This window comes from Rhea americana, unplaced genomic scaffold (genome assembly GCF_003343005.1).
Source record: "Rhea americana isolate MKP2758 unplaced genomic scaffold, rheAme1 scaffold_37, whole genome shotgun sequence".
Classification (NCBI taxonomy): domain Eukaryota; kingdom Metazoa; phylum Chordata; class Aves; order Rheiformes; family Rheidae; genus Rhea; species Rhea americana.
The window spans coordinates 232,811-249,453 of NW_028186501.1; the positions used below are offsets into that span (position 1 = coordinate 232,811).

General features: G+C 39.2%; 1 protein-coding gene across 3 annotated transcripts in view; it reads left to right on the forward strand.

Moving 5' to 3' along the window:
* The first annotated feature begins 6 nt into the window (after nt 1-6).
* The window catches only part of JAKMIP2 (janus kinase and microtubule interacting protein 2), a 74,604-nt gene continuing 57,967 nt past the window's right edge, over nt 7-16,643 (forward strand). For all 3 annotated transcript variants that reach the window (XM_085312698.1, XM_085312697.1, XM_085312700.1), the window contains exon 1: nt 7-87. The gene's annotated coding sequence lies outside the window, so the exon portion shown is untranslated. The remainder of the gene's footprint in view (nt 88-16,643) is intronic.

The following is a 16,643-nucleotide window of genomic DNA, read 5'->3' on the forward strand; positions in this document are numbered from 1 at the left end:
GCTGGCGCTGGAGCGGTGGCGGCAGCGGGAAGATGGATGCGGCTCGCCCGTCCCTCGCCCCCAGCATCCTCCCCTGCTCGCGACACGGTGAGCGGCGGCGCCCGGGGCCGCCTCGGGGCCGCCCGGGGGGCCGGGGCGGGCGAGGGAGCGGTGGGGATGAAGACGGGGATGGGGATGGCCATGGCGATGGAGGCGGTGGGAGGGAGAGGTGTGGCTCACAGGACGCAGCCCGCGGCACCGAGCCGAGGAGTCACCTCCGCTCGCCTCCAGGCCCAGACCATTGTTGTTGGTCCTGCCGCCCTCKTGCCTTGCCCCTCGCCGGACGCGGTGCGCAGGGGGTGGTCGTTGATCCTCATGGAAGATTTTTTTCCGGGCCTGAGGCTGATGCAGCAGTTCCCAGCCAGCAGTTCTGGGATGGGCCTTAGTGAGATGCATCTGGGGGCAGGCAGTGAGCRCAGCTGGGCCAAGAGCAGCTGAAAAGGCTCTTCCCTGGTTTATTCTTGCTCATAGTGCATATTTGCTCACTCTGCTGTACACGGAGCGTCGCATAAGGTTTCTTTCTGAGCGTATCTTTTTGGATATGTCTCTGTGTTGCCCTGGAGTCAGGGGCTGGGATCAGCATGGGCGTGTGCCTCAATAAATCCTCTCTTGCAGGCACAGGCCCCGCAGGCTGCCTCCCTTTGTACAAGCAACATGTCTTTATACACAGCCATTAACTGATGCAACATCAGCTTGGGCTGATGTGTAGTTTATTCTGAAGTTACCAATTTACTCTCCCACAGTTTCATTATGGCCACTTTGTACAGACCTGGACCATGCATTTGGGCTGTTGTATGGTACTGAATACCCATTTGTACTCTGTCTCCATTTTTTTTTTCCATGAATATAAACGTATAAAAGACATGGAGTATACCTTACTGGGAACATAAAGAAGTACATGTTTTAAAGTTTAACTTGAACTCTTGCAAGGAAAAAATGAATGAGATATATTATTAAAACACTTACCTTCTGACAGTGTCCCGTGCATCGCTCTAAGGTGACACGTTGGAGCCTTGTTCTCARTATTTCTCATTTGCTCGGCCAAATCCTGTGCTAATGCATATGCCATGCCTGATCTAGAAGTCTGGACAGCCCATCAATAGAGTGTTTAGTCTATTTTGGGCAATAATGCTATGTTTACTGCTTCTGCCCTGACCGGGGTTTTGTTTCTATTGGTGTGGGCTGGTGTTCTGTATATGAATTTCAAATACGTATCTGCTGTAAACACTTACTTTGGTGGCACTAGGTCAGGTTTAGAGTCCTGCTTGAGTGAGGTAAATMTCAATGCTTCTTAAAGGTTGCCTGGAATGGCCATGATACTGGTGAGATCTGGGAGTGATTAGCTGCTAATTGTTGAAGAGCCCCTCAAATACAGGTGCTCTGTCAGTAGATTTGTAGCAATCAAACAACACTGTGGACCAAATGGATGTGATCAAGTTAATGGGGTTGCAGCTAGTGCCACCTTCACTTTCAGTGAGCAAAATTGTGAGAAGGGGCCTCAAAGGAGGTGAGCCTGTTGGTAATGGTGAGAAGCGCTCYAGGGGTGATGAGAAGCGCTAGCACTGCATTCAGGTGGCAAATGGTATGAGGACTGTTTGACTTGTGTGTGCTGAGAACTCTGTCTTGCTGGTTCCCCGCATTTGTGCTTTACAAACCAGGCTGGTGTTTCCACCTCTTGCTTGCCTCTCCACATCCTTCAGTAGACAGAGCAGGATTAACTTTTTGCCTTTCTCTTCTTCCCACAGAGCTCTTGCCTTAGAACTGAACCTCAAAAGCCCTCTTCCCAAGTAGCAGGGAGAAGAGGAAAGTCACAGGTTGGCAAATAGGAACTGTGAGCAAACACCTTGCCAAATAAACCCAGATTTCAGCTCAAGTCCAAAAGGACTCATTCTGAGAGGAACAGAATAATCCAACTCAGTGTTGGTATAAGTAATAGGACAAATCCACAGGCCACAGTTGCAACGACAAACCATTTTTCTGCTGCGCTGAGGTCCACAGAGCTGAAGAATTGCCCACGCCAGGATCTGTCACTACCCCTTGATTTGAGAATGCAGAATAGGGCCAGACCGTGGTTGTGGAGCAAGCAAAATCTGCAAGTAATGTAGGCCACACTTGCATCTTAATGAATTGCATTGGCCATTCCTTACTATGCTTAATAACAACAGCTGCATCTCAAGTATGACTTTATTGCTCAAGTGGAAATACTTGTAATTCCAAACAATCCTTTGCATAAACTCTCTTTATGTCAGGCTCTGCTTTTGGTCAAGAATATGACCCATTTATAAAATCAGTGTGCATCCCTTTTCTTTTAACTGGAAAGCTATTGAGATTGCAAGTCTAGCGCAATGTGAGTGCTACTGAATAAAAATCAAAGCCAAAGTCTTTGATGCTTCCTAGGACAAGATCACTATATAGGAGTGCTAACTGCACTGAAGGGGAAGAGAGAGAGTGTATTATTTGTGGAGAAACTCTCTAAAAATACAATTATGGCAGACCTGTCACTCCGGAAGCGTGGCATCTCTTGGGTCACTGTGTGTCCTCAGCCACTGGTTTGGGRTTTATGTGGTCTGCTGGTCACTACTTCTCAAACGTGTGCGTCTTAGCAGCTAATTCTTAGGGGGCATTTTCTCTGGCCCTGTTGATCATTATTCTCCCTCTTTTATACTATTTGTTCATGTTCAGCAGCAAATAAAGACATTTTAGGTGCAGGTCCATCTTTTGGAGTTTACTTTAATTAGTAAACATAAGGTGATGCATTATTAGATCAAAAAAGGTGATTTATCTGACTTTCTGTTATTAATTTGCCAGTAATTCTTTCATTAAATATTTTTGTTTACATTTGATGGCTTCTCCAGCACAGGTTTAGAAAAGATTATTTACCTGGTAGAGATTAACAGAGAAAATGTGATAGTTTGTGTTATGAACGGACATAGAATGCGTATCCCTCTCATTAGTATTGAATACAATTAGAATTCTCTTTTTTATAAAAAAGGGTAAAACTGAGCAGTTGAAATTCAAGTAGTTTGTAAATGATAACTTCTATTTTTCTTCATTTTAATCGAGCTAGGGGAGACTGAAGATGTTTACAACTTGGCTTTCACTAATGAGTCATGGTCACTTTGCATTGTGCTCAATATTTGTACTTTATATTTGCTTTGTGAAGTCATCATGCAGCTAAATAGCTCTTGTCAGATAACTGACTAGAAAGTGGTCCAAAATCCAGGTATTTTCCGTATCTTTTGGGCTCAGTCAGACTTCTCTGTAATTTTTGTACATGGCAATGCAATATTTTGAGAGTGCATCCGCAGCAAATTTGCTGATGATACCAGGCTGGGAGGAGTGGGTGATACACCTGAAGGCTCGGCTGCCATTCAGAGAGAGCTGGACAGGCTGGAGAGCTGGGCGGAGAGGAACCTAACAAGGTTCAACAAGGRCAAGTGCAGAGTCATGCRCCTAGGGAGRRRTAACCCTAGGCACTGCTACAGGCTGGGGGCTGACCACCTGGAGAGCAGCTCTGCAGAGAAGGACCTGGGAGTGCTGGTGGATGACAGATTGACCATGAGCCAGCARTGTGCCCTTGTGGCCAGGAAGGCCAGTGGTCTCCCGGGGTGCATTACAAAGACTGTTGCCAGCAGGTTGAGGGAGGTGATCCTGCCCCTCTACTCAGCCCTGGGGAGGCCTCATCTCGAGTACTGCGTCCGGTTCTGGGCTCCCCAGGACAAGAGAGACATGGAGCTACTGGAGAGAGTCCAGTGTAGGGCTACAAAGATGATCAGAGGTCTGGAGCATCTGCCCCATGAGGAACGGCYGCGAGAGCTGGGCCTSTTCAGCCTGGGGAAGAGAAGACTGAGGCGGGATCTGATCAATGTGTGTAAGTCCCTGAAGGGAGGGTGTCAAGGGGACGGGGACAAACTCTTTTTGGTTGTCCCATGCAAAAGGACTAGAGGCAATGGGCAGAAAYTGAAGCACAGGAAGTTCCGCCTGAGCGTGAGGGGGAATTTCTTCCCTGTGAGAGTGACAGAGCACTGGACCAGGTTGCCCGGAGAGGTTGTGGAGTCTCCTTCTCTGGAGATCTTCAAAACCTGCCTGGATGCAACCCTGTCTAACATACTGTAGGTGACCCGCTTGAGCAGGGGGGATTGGACTAGATGATCTCCAGAGGTCTCTTCCAACCTTATCGATTCTGTGATAATGCTATGATGAATAATAAAGCAGCTTGATGTACCTGAGAAAGTTGTTAGGTCTTCTTTAATGTTAGAATTTACAAAATCTTTTTTAACATAAAATAAATTTATAACTTGAGATTATCAAAAATAACAAAATAACTGATTTGAAGTAGTTGAGAGCAGCTGATCRTGCATATTATCTTGTGTATTCAATTTCTGCATCCCTCCCATATACCTCAGAGAGCTAGTATCTTTGAGTTAGTTGACATCTGTACTCCATTAATCAAACTCTTTGTTGAATTTTGTTGAAATTGTTTATTATAATGATCTTCAAGTATCATGGGGAAAGACTTGTTAAACCTTACATTGTATGGGCTGTAGCCAATAAAAAGTCTTACTAACAGGGAAATTAAACTACCTTGGAACCTGACAGAATTTTCGACAACTGTTTCTCCTTTTTAGTTTTAAGGTAATCAGTAGTGAGTGAACAAATACGTTTAAAGTTGGAGAAGTCATAACAGCATCATTGAACTGTTGACACTTTTGCTTTATGGGCAGTGTTACTGTGCTTGTGTTACTGTTTCTTTCCTGCTATCAAATTGTTTTCAGACTACCTGTTGTGACCCGCTTAATGGTAATCTGCATCAGTTTTACTTTTGTGTAAATTCATTTGTTGCAATGGACTGCTGATTAATTTTGAAGTGAGAAAAGAATAAGGATGTGATGGTTTAGGGACTCTGATGATGTGTATTTTGTAAATGGATTTCATAGTACGGCTTTGCTACTATCTCTTTTTTTTGGCAAATTCTATTTTGAATATGGAATTGTCAAGCTTTTGTACTGTTTACCAACAGAGTTTCACTACACCTTCTATAGGCTCTATTTACATGAAAGTTCCTTAGTTCAAGAGTTGAAAATGTCCAGTTTCTCATGTTTAAATCCAGGATGATGTAACTGAGCACCAGTTTACTTGGTGGTAGACTGACCATCTGACAAAACAACATGGTGTGGGAAGAAATTACCTGACAAAGGGCATATGAACTTTTTTTTTTCTTAAAAAAAAAAGAGGGGGAAAAAACTTTTTAGCAGCCATTCTAACAAGAAGAGACAGGAAACTGCATAAAGTTGGTTACAGGATTAAAAAAAATCTTGTTTGTCAGAGAAGGGAGGCTAGGTGAGATAAATGCTAGAATTCCTATAGCATTTGCACTGAAATCCGGGTATGCTCCAAACAGTTTAAGAAATGAAGGAAGAGAAATAGGTGGTCTTTTTCTTTTTTGTTTTGTCTGAATTTGCACATTTGTTGTAGTAGGTAAAGAGCAAGCATGTTAGAAGCTTGTCACAGTCATTCTATCTGTTGCAATAACAGGAAGTGAACTATGGATTCAGGATGCTTGATGCTCTAGAAACCTGAAGTGCCCCCAAAAAGATTGGTGAATAATTTGCCATGAGCAACCATAGGAAAAACTGGAGTGGATGCTTGATGCAAGCATCATATTGAATCCATATTCAATCCTAGCAATTTTGGTAGTAATTAATGAAATTGAATAGCACTAGATATAATTAACTATACCAGTAGATTAACAGAGCGAGAAAGTGAGAGTCAGGTCTCCTGGTTTCATTTCCTACATATGCACTGCCTTGCTAGAATTCACTAAGTTGACTTTCTTTTAAAACTGATGTAGAGATATTTACCTTATTAATTTCTACGGTATGTGTAAAATCCTAAGAACTCTTAATATTACAGGCAATAGAAATTAATTATAATCAATACTTTATTATTTTGCATGTATTTGGCTTAGGCTTGGTATACAAACATTCTAGTGATGATTAAAAGGAATTAAAAAGAGCTGACATTAATAGATAATAAATATTTAATTTCTTCTTATATTTTCGCATACATGAATGTTATTTTGTTCCTAAAATTATGTTATTCATTGACAAATCATTGAGACTTTTAAGCTGTATTTATTTGTACTTAATATTCAAGGTTCTGCAAGCTGCTATTTTCTGCCTATGTGCATTAGTGAGGAACAAATGGAAACACAGTCATTTTAGAAGAATCAACTAGGAGAATCAGCTTTATTTTCATAGGACCCTTAGTAATATCCCCTTCCCATCACCCCTCCCTGATTGGAAATTATGATCAATTCCAGAAAAACAGCAGCAAAGCATATTGGGGACGACTGCTCTTGAAGAACATTTTTTGATTTACAGCTTAAAGGCCAATTGTATTTACTATTTGGCAGTTTGTAACTAAAGAAAGGTTCTGTTAATTAATTTGGTCATGCCTTTAGAAAAGAATCTGTAAGATTAGCGTGTATCCAGTAGTGTTCCAAAGGCACTGATACCGCAGATTTACTAGTAAGTATTACTGACCTAGTGATATTTAGCTGCTAACACAAGGTGCTGTGTTAGCATATTCTTTTTGAATTGGTTCATGTATTTTTTTGTAGGTCGCAGCATGACCTACATGTTGCCTTTTTCTTGGAATATGCAGTCAGTGCCTGTGATTTGTGTGGCAGCCAGTGTTAGGTTGACTCAATGAAGATGTAAACATTGTCCTTAGAAATTGATTTGAATTGATGTACAATAGCTTAATGCCTATTAAAATCACTCTGGAATTACTGTAAGATTATTTTTTTCTGGTTTCTGATGCAGCCTCAATGGAAATCTGTGTGTACAGATAGTATCCCAAAAGTTTTATAAATGAGACACTTTTGTTTTTTGTGCTTTGCCATGTCATGTATGTACCAGTGTCTCACTGGGGTTAGTGGCCGATGTTTTGTGTTTACACCATGGCCAGCTGAGAATCTAGCCTGTCAGCTGTTCACAGGTGGGAACACCTGTTCACGGGTGGGAAGAGTACTGCTGCCCCGATCAATACTAGCTGATGCTTCTGTTTTCAGAGAAGCACAGTTCTGTTAAAAATCATCATGTACATTTCAGGAGCAATTTTTAATAGTAAACTGTAAGGATTAATTCTAAAGTGTTCTAAAGTCTGAGTGTTTTTTTTTGTTTGTTTGTTTATTCTTTTGTTTTTTGAGCCCTATTTGCCCCGTATCAGTAGGACTACTTAGGTCAGGATGTCACTAGGTGGAATGATTTTGTTYGATTTGTTTTACTGGAGGTGGGGAGGGAATGCCAATTATCTGTCCCTCATCTGATCACCGCACTGATGGGAAAGAAGATTTCTAGTATCATGTTTCTGGTGAAAGTCTTGCTATGGATCTCATTAAAGAGCTCATTGAGTCAGAGATCTTGCGGGAACCTATCTCTGGACGTATGATAATAGAGTAGACCACATCAATTCAGAAATGGAAAAGACCAGTGCTGGTAACAGTTTGCACAGAAGTGAGTGAATGTTGCTTCTAACATTCAAGAGATCTTTCTTCGGACAGCGGTTTCTGTCTCGTGCCACAACTTGCTTCACCCAATTAAGAGTTCATTGTGTCTCRCCTTGACAGCTTCTAGGTGGAGATTTCTTCCTGAATTGCTGCTTGTAGATGCTCTGGTTGAAGAGGGCAGCAGGAGCTCCCAGGTTGAAAGGTCTGTGTTTAGGCTCCTTGTGTGGTTGTACAGCTGTGAAAGGCAGCTAGCACAAGCATATACATACTCAGAATAGTTCTTCAACAGGATGGTGGTATTTCCTTGTGCGATGATCAGCCTTGATCCTCCTGGGAAAAGATCTAGGGTAGATTGTCTTGTTTTTCAATTCAGATACGTGGGAGACTGAAGCAGTTCCAAATCAGAAGCTCTGAAAAAAACTGAATCTGGCAAGAAAGCTTGAGCTAGACATAAATTCTTTTGTTGATTATTAATAAAACAAAGCCTCAGAAGTGGCAGCACGTGTGGATTTTGCTTCGCAGCATGATGGGATAAGCAGGTTAGAGTAGCTGTGTTTCTCTAAAATTGCTGTGAATTTTACTGCTTGTGCAAGTGACATGTAATACTGGCTAAAAACAGGCAGTGCTATCTTAATTTTTATTATTAAAAAGTGGAATACACATTATCATTCAGGTTGTTATATAAATGTCCTCTCTGTTCTTATCTTAGCAATTATTCACATGACTATGGTAATATTTTTATTTTAGCACTTTGCTTTCAAACATCTTAGTGTCTTTTGGAATGTGGTTCAAATATTTAAAAAGAACTGTGGGACTAACCTTACAAAGCTTACCCAGGTGAGACCTTGTGTTGATGGGAAGTCAGTGGCACTGCTCAGATGACTAAAGATTGTGTAAATTACAGGAAGAGACTTTCTTTAGAACACTGTTACATCCCAGTGTACCTCCAGATAACTCAGTTTTATATGGAAATTCTTGATGCAGCCCAGATGTCATTCTGTGGACATACTAGAATTTGCTGTAACTGCCCAGGTGTAGTAGAACAACTGTATGCTTTTATTGTTCCACTAACTCTACAGAGAAAAAACACAAATTTTAGTTAAATTTTAGCTAAATGTGCAAGTGCCATTTAAACATGGAGATGTTTTTATTGTACTCCTGAGGAAATCAAGGGAATGACTGTTTTTGTTTTTAAAGATATTTTGACTCTGAAAGATGACATTGATGGCTAATGAGATTTTCATGTATACATTCACATTCCTGCTGGCTTGTAATTACAGGCTGTAATTCTTGTTGGCTTAGTTGCAGAACTTGGAGTATAATGATGGGAACATTCAGATTCTTTCCCCAGAAAATGTGGGGAAAGGGCAAGGGGGATATAAGACATGAGAAATGTGTACGTCAAGTTCTGCAGTGCATTGAGGGTGATAGAGTAGGAGAAAAAAATACACATTTTGAATTTGTACTGATAAGAAATCTCAAGAAGATAGCACTCTGGTTAGTAATAAGGTATTCAAATAAAAAAAAAATCAGCATGAGATCTATATTGTTAAATACTAGAAGTGAAGCGTAGGAGGCCAGAACATAGATTTTTCTTATTCACTGCCTCGTATCTTATCAATATTTATTGCTGTCAACTATATTAAGAGCTGAGCTAAAAAGGGCAAAAAAGTACAATTTAACATTCTCTTCCATTTAGTAGAAAAAAATACTTAAATGTTTGACAGTCTTTAGCGGTGAACGTAAAATATCCTCCTCTCATTTGGCAAGGTAATGGGTAATCAGAGTTACAGCCTTAGAAAGAAAGAAAAAGGAAGTATTTCCAGAAAACACGAATGTTTCCCTCACATTTTTTTTCTTAATTATATATATCTCAATTAAACTAAACTTGTTTTTTTTCTCACTTATTAAAATCACAATGAAAGAAAGAAGTACCTGATGTTGTAAATCTTGGAAAATGCAGTGTTTCAGGCTGCATGTGTTGTCTTTGGCTGTGTTTTTTGCAAACCTCATTTGCTTAAAATAGCCTTACAAGAACATCCTTTTCATAAATTCAGAATGGGTCTAGAATAGCACTCAAAGGCAAAGTGCAGAATCACTGAAAAGCTTTCTCAGACTCCCTTCTTGCAATGAGCTGGATAGGTTGATGGAGTCTATTATTTCCCTGACAATTCTGCCTTTCTCAAACAGTCTGTCTAATCTGTGTTCATGTATATCTCACTGAAAAATATTGATTCTGCAAAATTTCTGTTTCCTTTCAGGGTAGGGTAGAGTTTCATGCTTTCACTGGTGTTACCCTCTCAGTGTGCATCATGTTATGCTAACTGCTAGGAAAAAAATGTATGAAAAAGAGACAGATGGTATTTCCGCCACAGAAATCTAGAATATTGGTTTAACAAATCTCTTCAGTGTTGCTGCAGATAACAATAATACTTCTGTCCCCTTTTCACTGTTACCATGGAGCTGCCAGCAACTTTGATAGGATTTTTTTGGTTCATATTTTAGAGTAAGGGCCAATGGTAATTTTAGCATGAGTGGCCTAGCAGAACCATGTTTCTTGTGTGGAGCCCTGAATCTGAGAAATACTGTGAAATTAGTTCTGAAGATATTGATATTCCTGAAAAATACAGTGGTACTGATTAAAAATCCAAGTATAATACTATGATTTTTGTACAGTCAAAAGCAAGAGATGGTCAAGAATTGTTTTGAAGATCTGTTGATCATTATTTGGTGCAGTAAAACACACACAAACTACGAGCATGTGAAATTCATCATACTGTGGCTATAAAAAGAAATGTAAAACAGAACTGCACAAATGCATGCATGCATCTGGAGCAAGGTCTGAGCTAAGGTTTTTGGGTTGTACTTGGGATGCTAAATTATGATTTCATACTAACATAATGCAAATCAGAGTCACAGTTTCCATTACTTATGCCATGCATACAACACAGGATTCAATAATTAGGACTTGAATTTTATTCTGAAGCAAAAAAAAGGATAGATGAAACTTAGTAAAATAAAAGCCAAAGCAAAAACTTAATTTTGAATTTATTCAGATTCTGCAAGCAAAATGAGAAAAGCTTTGGAGCAAAAAAAGTGTGGCCAGTGTTCCCTGTACATCTAACAGAATTTTTGAAGCAATGGGAACTGGCTTAATGGGGAAATGTTTATTTCCTATGAATAGTGCTTAAGACTCGATCAACAAATAAGCATAGATCTGATCTAGCCACTATGATGAATTTTTCAGCAGGCAAACATTGGATTTACTCCCCTGATTCCATGGGAGTTTCACCATTTTATAGGAATAAAGAATGTCTCTCAAAACTGTTGCACCTTGTTTGCAGAGATGAAGAAGAAACAAAGCTTTGAGAATCCACTAAAATAAGGGTCACAAAATTTGCTGAGGATTAGAAGCTTCATAGTGGTATTTGCTTTAGCTTGCGTTTTTTAACTTGCATGCAGAACCTGCAAACCTAGAGAAGAATTACTAGTGGTCATAGAGTTTTGTTTGACTAAAGCTTGCAGAAGAAGCTCTCTCTCTGTCTTAGAAGTGGATATCAGTTTGCTTCCCTGAACAATGGTCAAATCTTTCTAAATGCTTGAAAAGTAGAACAGCGTGATTCAGGAATTTCGATTGGGCAAGTTGTAAAACATGATGTTCTTGGATCTAGAGCCAGTGTTGGGATCCAGGTTCAGGGTGCTTGGATTCGCACTCTTGATTTGGAAATACCCCTGATGTGAGGGTTACTTAACCTGAAGCACATCAGCCTTTCCTGGTGGAAAGTTGGATCAGCGGAGGTCTGAATTAGCATGTTAATTATTAGCCTGGACAGAGTTCAAATGCTGGCTCTAGGCCCCAAGGAAAATAAGTTCAGACTGATTACAGCTTTTGTAGCTGTAGCTAAATTGTTCATGTAGCTAGAACCACATCGCAGTGGAGTGAATGTCAGCCTGTCCTTGAGCAGGGTCAAGCCTGTAATAGTAGGCTTTGTCCGAGCTGGAGCTGAGACCTCTCACGCAGAGCCAGCCTGGGAGTGTGTGAGACTTGACTTGGTTTCTGTCAGGCCTGCCTTCACAAAGCAGGAAATTACAGTATGATTTAAGTTGAAGTATGACCCTTATAGTGAGCTTAGGTGAGGCAAGCCCTTTCCTATAGAAGATGAAAAATCCCTTTCTTTTAACTGCATTTTCAGAAGCACGCACAACTTGTTCTGTAGAAATAAAATGACTCAGCTATGAGACAAGTTCTTTCTAATAGAATGTAGATGAGTGCAGAATTTACACCCTTCACAAATTCCAGGTGTGCTTTCCCTAATATTTTAGGTGCTTTGTTATCACAGGAAACTTCCTCCTGAAACTTTGCAGATTTCAGAGAATTCAATCACAAAATGGACAATTGATTCTTGTGCTCTGTTACAGATGTTCAGTTGATCCCTTGGAATCAACAAACCACACAAGCTATTGTGTGCACCAGTATCCTTTTAATGTATTTTCTCCTTTGTGGTAGGGTTTCTGAGAAAGCTTCTGGTCTTCTTGCTTACATTCTTCATCTTACCATTTTGCTAACTGTTATCTTTCAACTACCAGCTGCTCCCAGCCCTTGGAGTTTGCAGAGGGCTCTCTGCATCTCTGCAGTGATACATGGGTAACTGACTCAATTGAACCAAGAATCAGCCAAGAAAAATGTCCTACATCTGAAATACTATGAGTATGTAAACATACTCAATTGCATATGTCCTGTTTCTCATTGTTCGTGAAATCGGTTAATATTAGCAGTGTGCTAAGTTAATAGCTTTTAAATACATTTGAGTGGTGTTTGTCAGTTGTGCTGAACTATATGGTATTTTCTATCATTCTTGTATTTATCTATAACTCTTTCATGCATAGAGGGACCGAAACCGACATTGTCCTCTGCAAACCTTCTGAGGCCATTGGTGTTTTACTTCTTTTTCATAAGCCTCACACAATCAAGTATGCTGTTATAAACAGTGAGCAGATTTGTACTGAGCACCTGACTTTGTCACTAGAAGCGAAACATCAGCATTTACAGAAATGTAGATGAGATTCCAAACAAGAGTTTGGATCTAGTGAGATCACAAAATCCAAACTTATCGAGGAACTTGTCCATCAATAACTTATGATGGCAGAGTCATTTCCAAAGTTAGCGTGCAGTAATGATTTGGATTTAAGTATATCTTCATGAAATCAGAACCCAAGCTAATATGAGACTGCAGTTTCTTCAGCTTGTTTTCTTTATCCATGAGGGTGGAAGTCTTCCTTGTAACTCTGTGGATAAGCCTGCAAAAGGAAATTGGGGAAGTGTGTCTGCTGTTAAGTGGTTTTTTTATTATTATTATTTTTATGTTGTAAATGCTGTTCTGCAAAGCAACTGATTGAGATCAGATCTGGTAAATAAATCTTCACAAAACCCACAGGTTTTGTGAACCCCTTTGCTACAGTTTCTGACAAAATTTAACTAGTGTTTGACCCAGTCATTTGGTTTCAACAAAGTTGAAATACTGTTTCGACTTAAATAGTGTGATGTAACTTATAAATCAAAATAGCAATCTCAATAATGATGTGTTGATTTCACAATAGGAATACAATTTAATAAGATGGTTTCAATATTTCCAAGAGCAAAATATCAAGATTTCCATTTCTTTTCTCTTTGATAGGCATGAAATTTTGAATTTTCAGGATCTTCCACTACATAAATTCTATCTTTTTTTCCTCATTTAACTAGCTGTACATTTTGAGACTGCATTGAAATCTTCTTAGATTTGACCCCTTTTCTTCCCTCCTCCATCATGCAAGACTTTCTCATTTTTAGTGCTGAGAAGGGGAGAGATTTAAAAGTTACAAGGAGAGGATTTGTCTGACACTATTAATCATGATCCAGTCTAGAATTTTGTGCACTCAGACCCAACAGAGTCAGCACAATTTTAAGGCAAGATGCAGTCCTCTGGTTAATAGTGTGATATTGTGAACTTTTGTGGCTCTATGAAGATCTTGATATATTTTGCAAATACTTAAATCATATTTTCTTTATTGATGATGGTGGGGTCTTGGGGGAACAAGGAAGTAAATAATGTTGCCCAAGAAAACAGAACCTAGCACTGATAGCTTTGGAAAGAAAAATAAGAGCCTAACGATTGTCATCACTTTTACTCTTAGTGATACTACCAATTATTACACTTTTTTCTACTGCATTTCAGTAGAAATCCTTATGAGAGGGGACTTCCACATGGCTTTTAATGTGGAAGAAATATATGCTTATCTCTTGGTCGGCATTTTGAGTTCCTAATTCTAACCTGATCTCTGCTTAGCCCAACTTGCCTCTTTGTTTACTGTATGTACTCCATTGTCTGTATCTACACTACTGCTGCCCAAAGTGCTTAAGAGTATCTCCTGTCTAAAAGGAGTTATCACACATAGAACCACTCAATCCTGTGACACGTATAAGAAAATATAAATGGGAAGTGATAAATTCTGTTGCGCAAATTAAGTTCGCAAACTCAGTGATTCCATTGGTAAAAATACAGCACTGTCAAAGAATGTTAGGGGAAACACGAAAACTTCAGAGAATCTTTTTATAGCTAACGAAAAGTAAAAGCCACTGCCTTCAGGTCCAGCTTTCCCATCTTATTACTGCAGTTGCATCTCAGCATTGTGAGAAGTGAGGAGGCACATGCCTGTCCTCCTTTTTTGACACCTGGATGTGATCTTTCATTYCCAAGAAGCAAAATAAGTGTTTTGAATGGAAAATGAAGAAAGGACGATGAGGATGTAGTACTATTTGTGCTAAAACTGTGTTTGAACAGAATTATTAATATTTTACTCTGCAAGGTTTTAACTTGTTTTTTGGCAATGCAATCAGTGTCGCATATACCATATTTCACTCCAGAAGTGACTACTATAGTGTGTAAAGCTACTTGATGTGCCTCATAGACAGGGTAAAGCAATTAGCCAAAATACTTCAGTATATACTTTATGTACATATATACTTTTATTAAAACAAATACTTATTTTAAATGTAAATTATGATCACAATTGGTTGTCATTTTTCCTTGATATATTTACAAGGAATAACTGTGATGGATGAACAGCCCATCCAGTGCAGGAGATGTGATAAGATAAGGGTAAGATTTATGTATTAGTGAAATATAAAAGGTTACACAATATGTAGTACAGGGTGAAATTCATTCCAGTTACTTTCAGATGCTCTAAYGCTATAAATAAGTATGCATATTTGCCCCAAACTATAAAAAAGTGGGAAATCACTTGTTTGTGTAGCCTGAATTTCAACAGAACTGATTTATTACAGCATGGTTGCAAATCTACTGGGAAAAGATTTCAAAGCTTAGACTACATGAATTTAATGTGCTACATGTAGAAAATCATTTGTTGTAAATTGGAGGATACAGGAATCTTCAGTGATGTTCATTATTTTGATGAACTGAATGAAATATCTTTTTAATTACTTTGGAAGGCAAATGAAAATTTGCTGAATAATTCAGGTTGGGACCACTGTGGGAAAGGAGTTCCTTTGACTTTTTTCAGCTGAGGAGACTGCCTTTGGACACACAAACATAGCATACAGTATCTGTGATCAGCTCTTTGTTACCACACGCAAAAACAGAAATACAGAGTTTCTCAAAAGTAAAGTCCAGCCAATMTGACTATATTCTAGGCTATTTATTTAGTTGAAGCTCCCTTAAATTTCAGAAGAGCAGCAGTTGTTTCTCTTTTGCTTTGAATCCACAGATATTTCTTAGACCTCTTAGCTCAGATATCAAKCTCCTTTCCTATCTGGAAAAAGGAATTTCTATTTTGAAAGGAGACTACTGAATCTGTTCTCTATTCTCACAATAACCCAAGATGTTTTAGGACTTATGGCTAGATCTGATAAACCATCGCTTTGAATCCTGGCATAATTATATTCTTCTCCTACAAAAAAAGCCAATAGTTGATTTTTTTTTTTTACTGTATTCTCCAATTCCTATGATCTGCATAGGAATTAATCTACTTTATTCTAAGTTATTTTCATTTGAATCCAAATCTACCAAGAAAAACATGTCTAGGATTACAGTATGTCTTCAATCATTCAATTCTTCAATGAAATGAAAGTTGGAGAGCACAAACATCTACTGCAGAGGTTACCCAAAAGAGATGAGAGCTGGATACTCATGACCATCCTCCATATACATCTGGAGAAGAAGATTCCTATAAAACAAAAGAGACTCTTTGATTACATTTTAATTTGAACGTAGTTTCATATTTTAACTCTGACTGGGCTAAATGATGTTTCTCTGGCCTTCTACTGGGAGAGGAAATTAAGATGTGTTATTGTGAAAAAGCTGAATGCTGGTTAACACTGCTGAAGTGTGTAGAGTCAAACTAGAGCCATGGATTTGCAGCCTCCTGCCTGCCTGCCAGTTACTGTAGCATTCCAGTATGAGTGTGGCATCATTGAAAGAGCGAGAAAAAACACTAGTGCATTAATGTATTCATTCTTCAAGATGAAAGTCTCTATGGCTGATTAAGATTCTAAGAGTAAGCTGAATCTTGTTTCATTATTATTTCCTAAATCCCTAGGCTCAGCTGTAAGTAGCATTTTATCAATTCACTTGGTCTCCTGCTTTCAGCTTCTGTTGCAATCAGTTCCCTTTTATTTTAGCTCTGTACAGACATGCTAGTAAACAGTCGCCAACTGAAGGTACTTTTTCATATTTCAGGTAAGATTTTTTGAACTGCAGGCTGGTAGATAAGTGAATAACTATTAGATTAAACGCCTCGTTACAGAAAAGGAAAATGGAAATTTCCTCATTTTCTCAGTCCCACAGTTTTTCAGTAGTTCCCTGCAAAGTTGTTTTACACAAGTGTTTCTCTGAGTTTGCTATATCAGATATTTTTGTATTTGGTGAACCTCAAATTAGGAAGTTGTTGTGTAATTAGCAGCATACATGCTGTACGATTAAAGTGGACAGAAGCGTAATGAGTTAGTTGTGACCATGAGCCAGCAGTGTGCCCTTGTGGCCAAGAAAGCCAGTGGTATCCTGGGGTGCATTACAAAGACTGTTGCCAGCAGGTC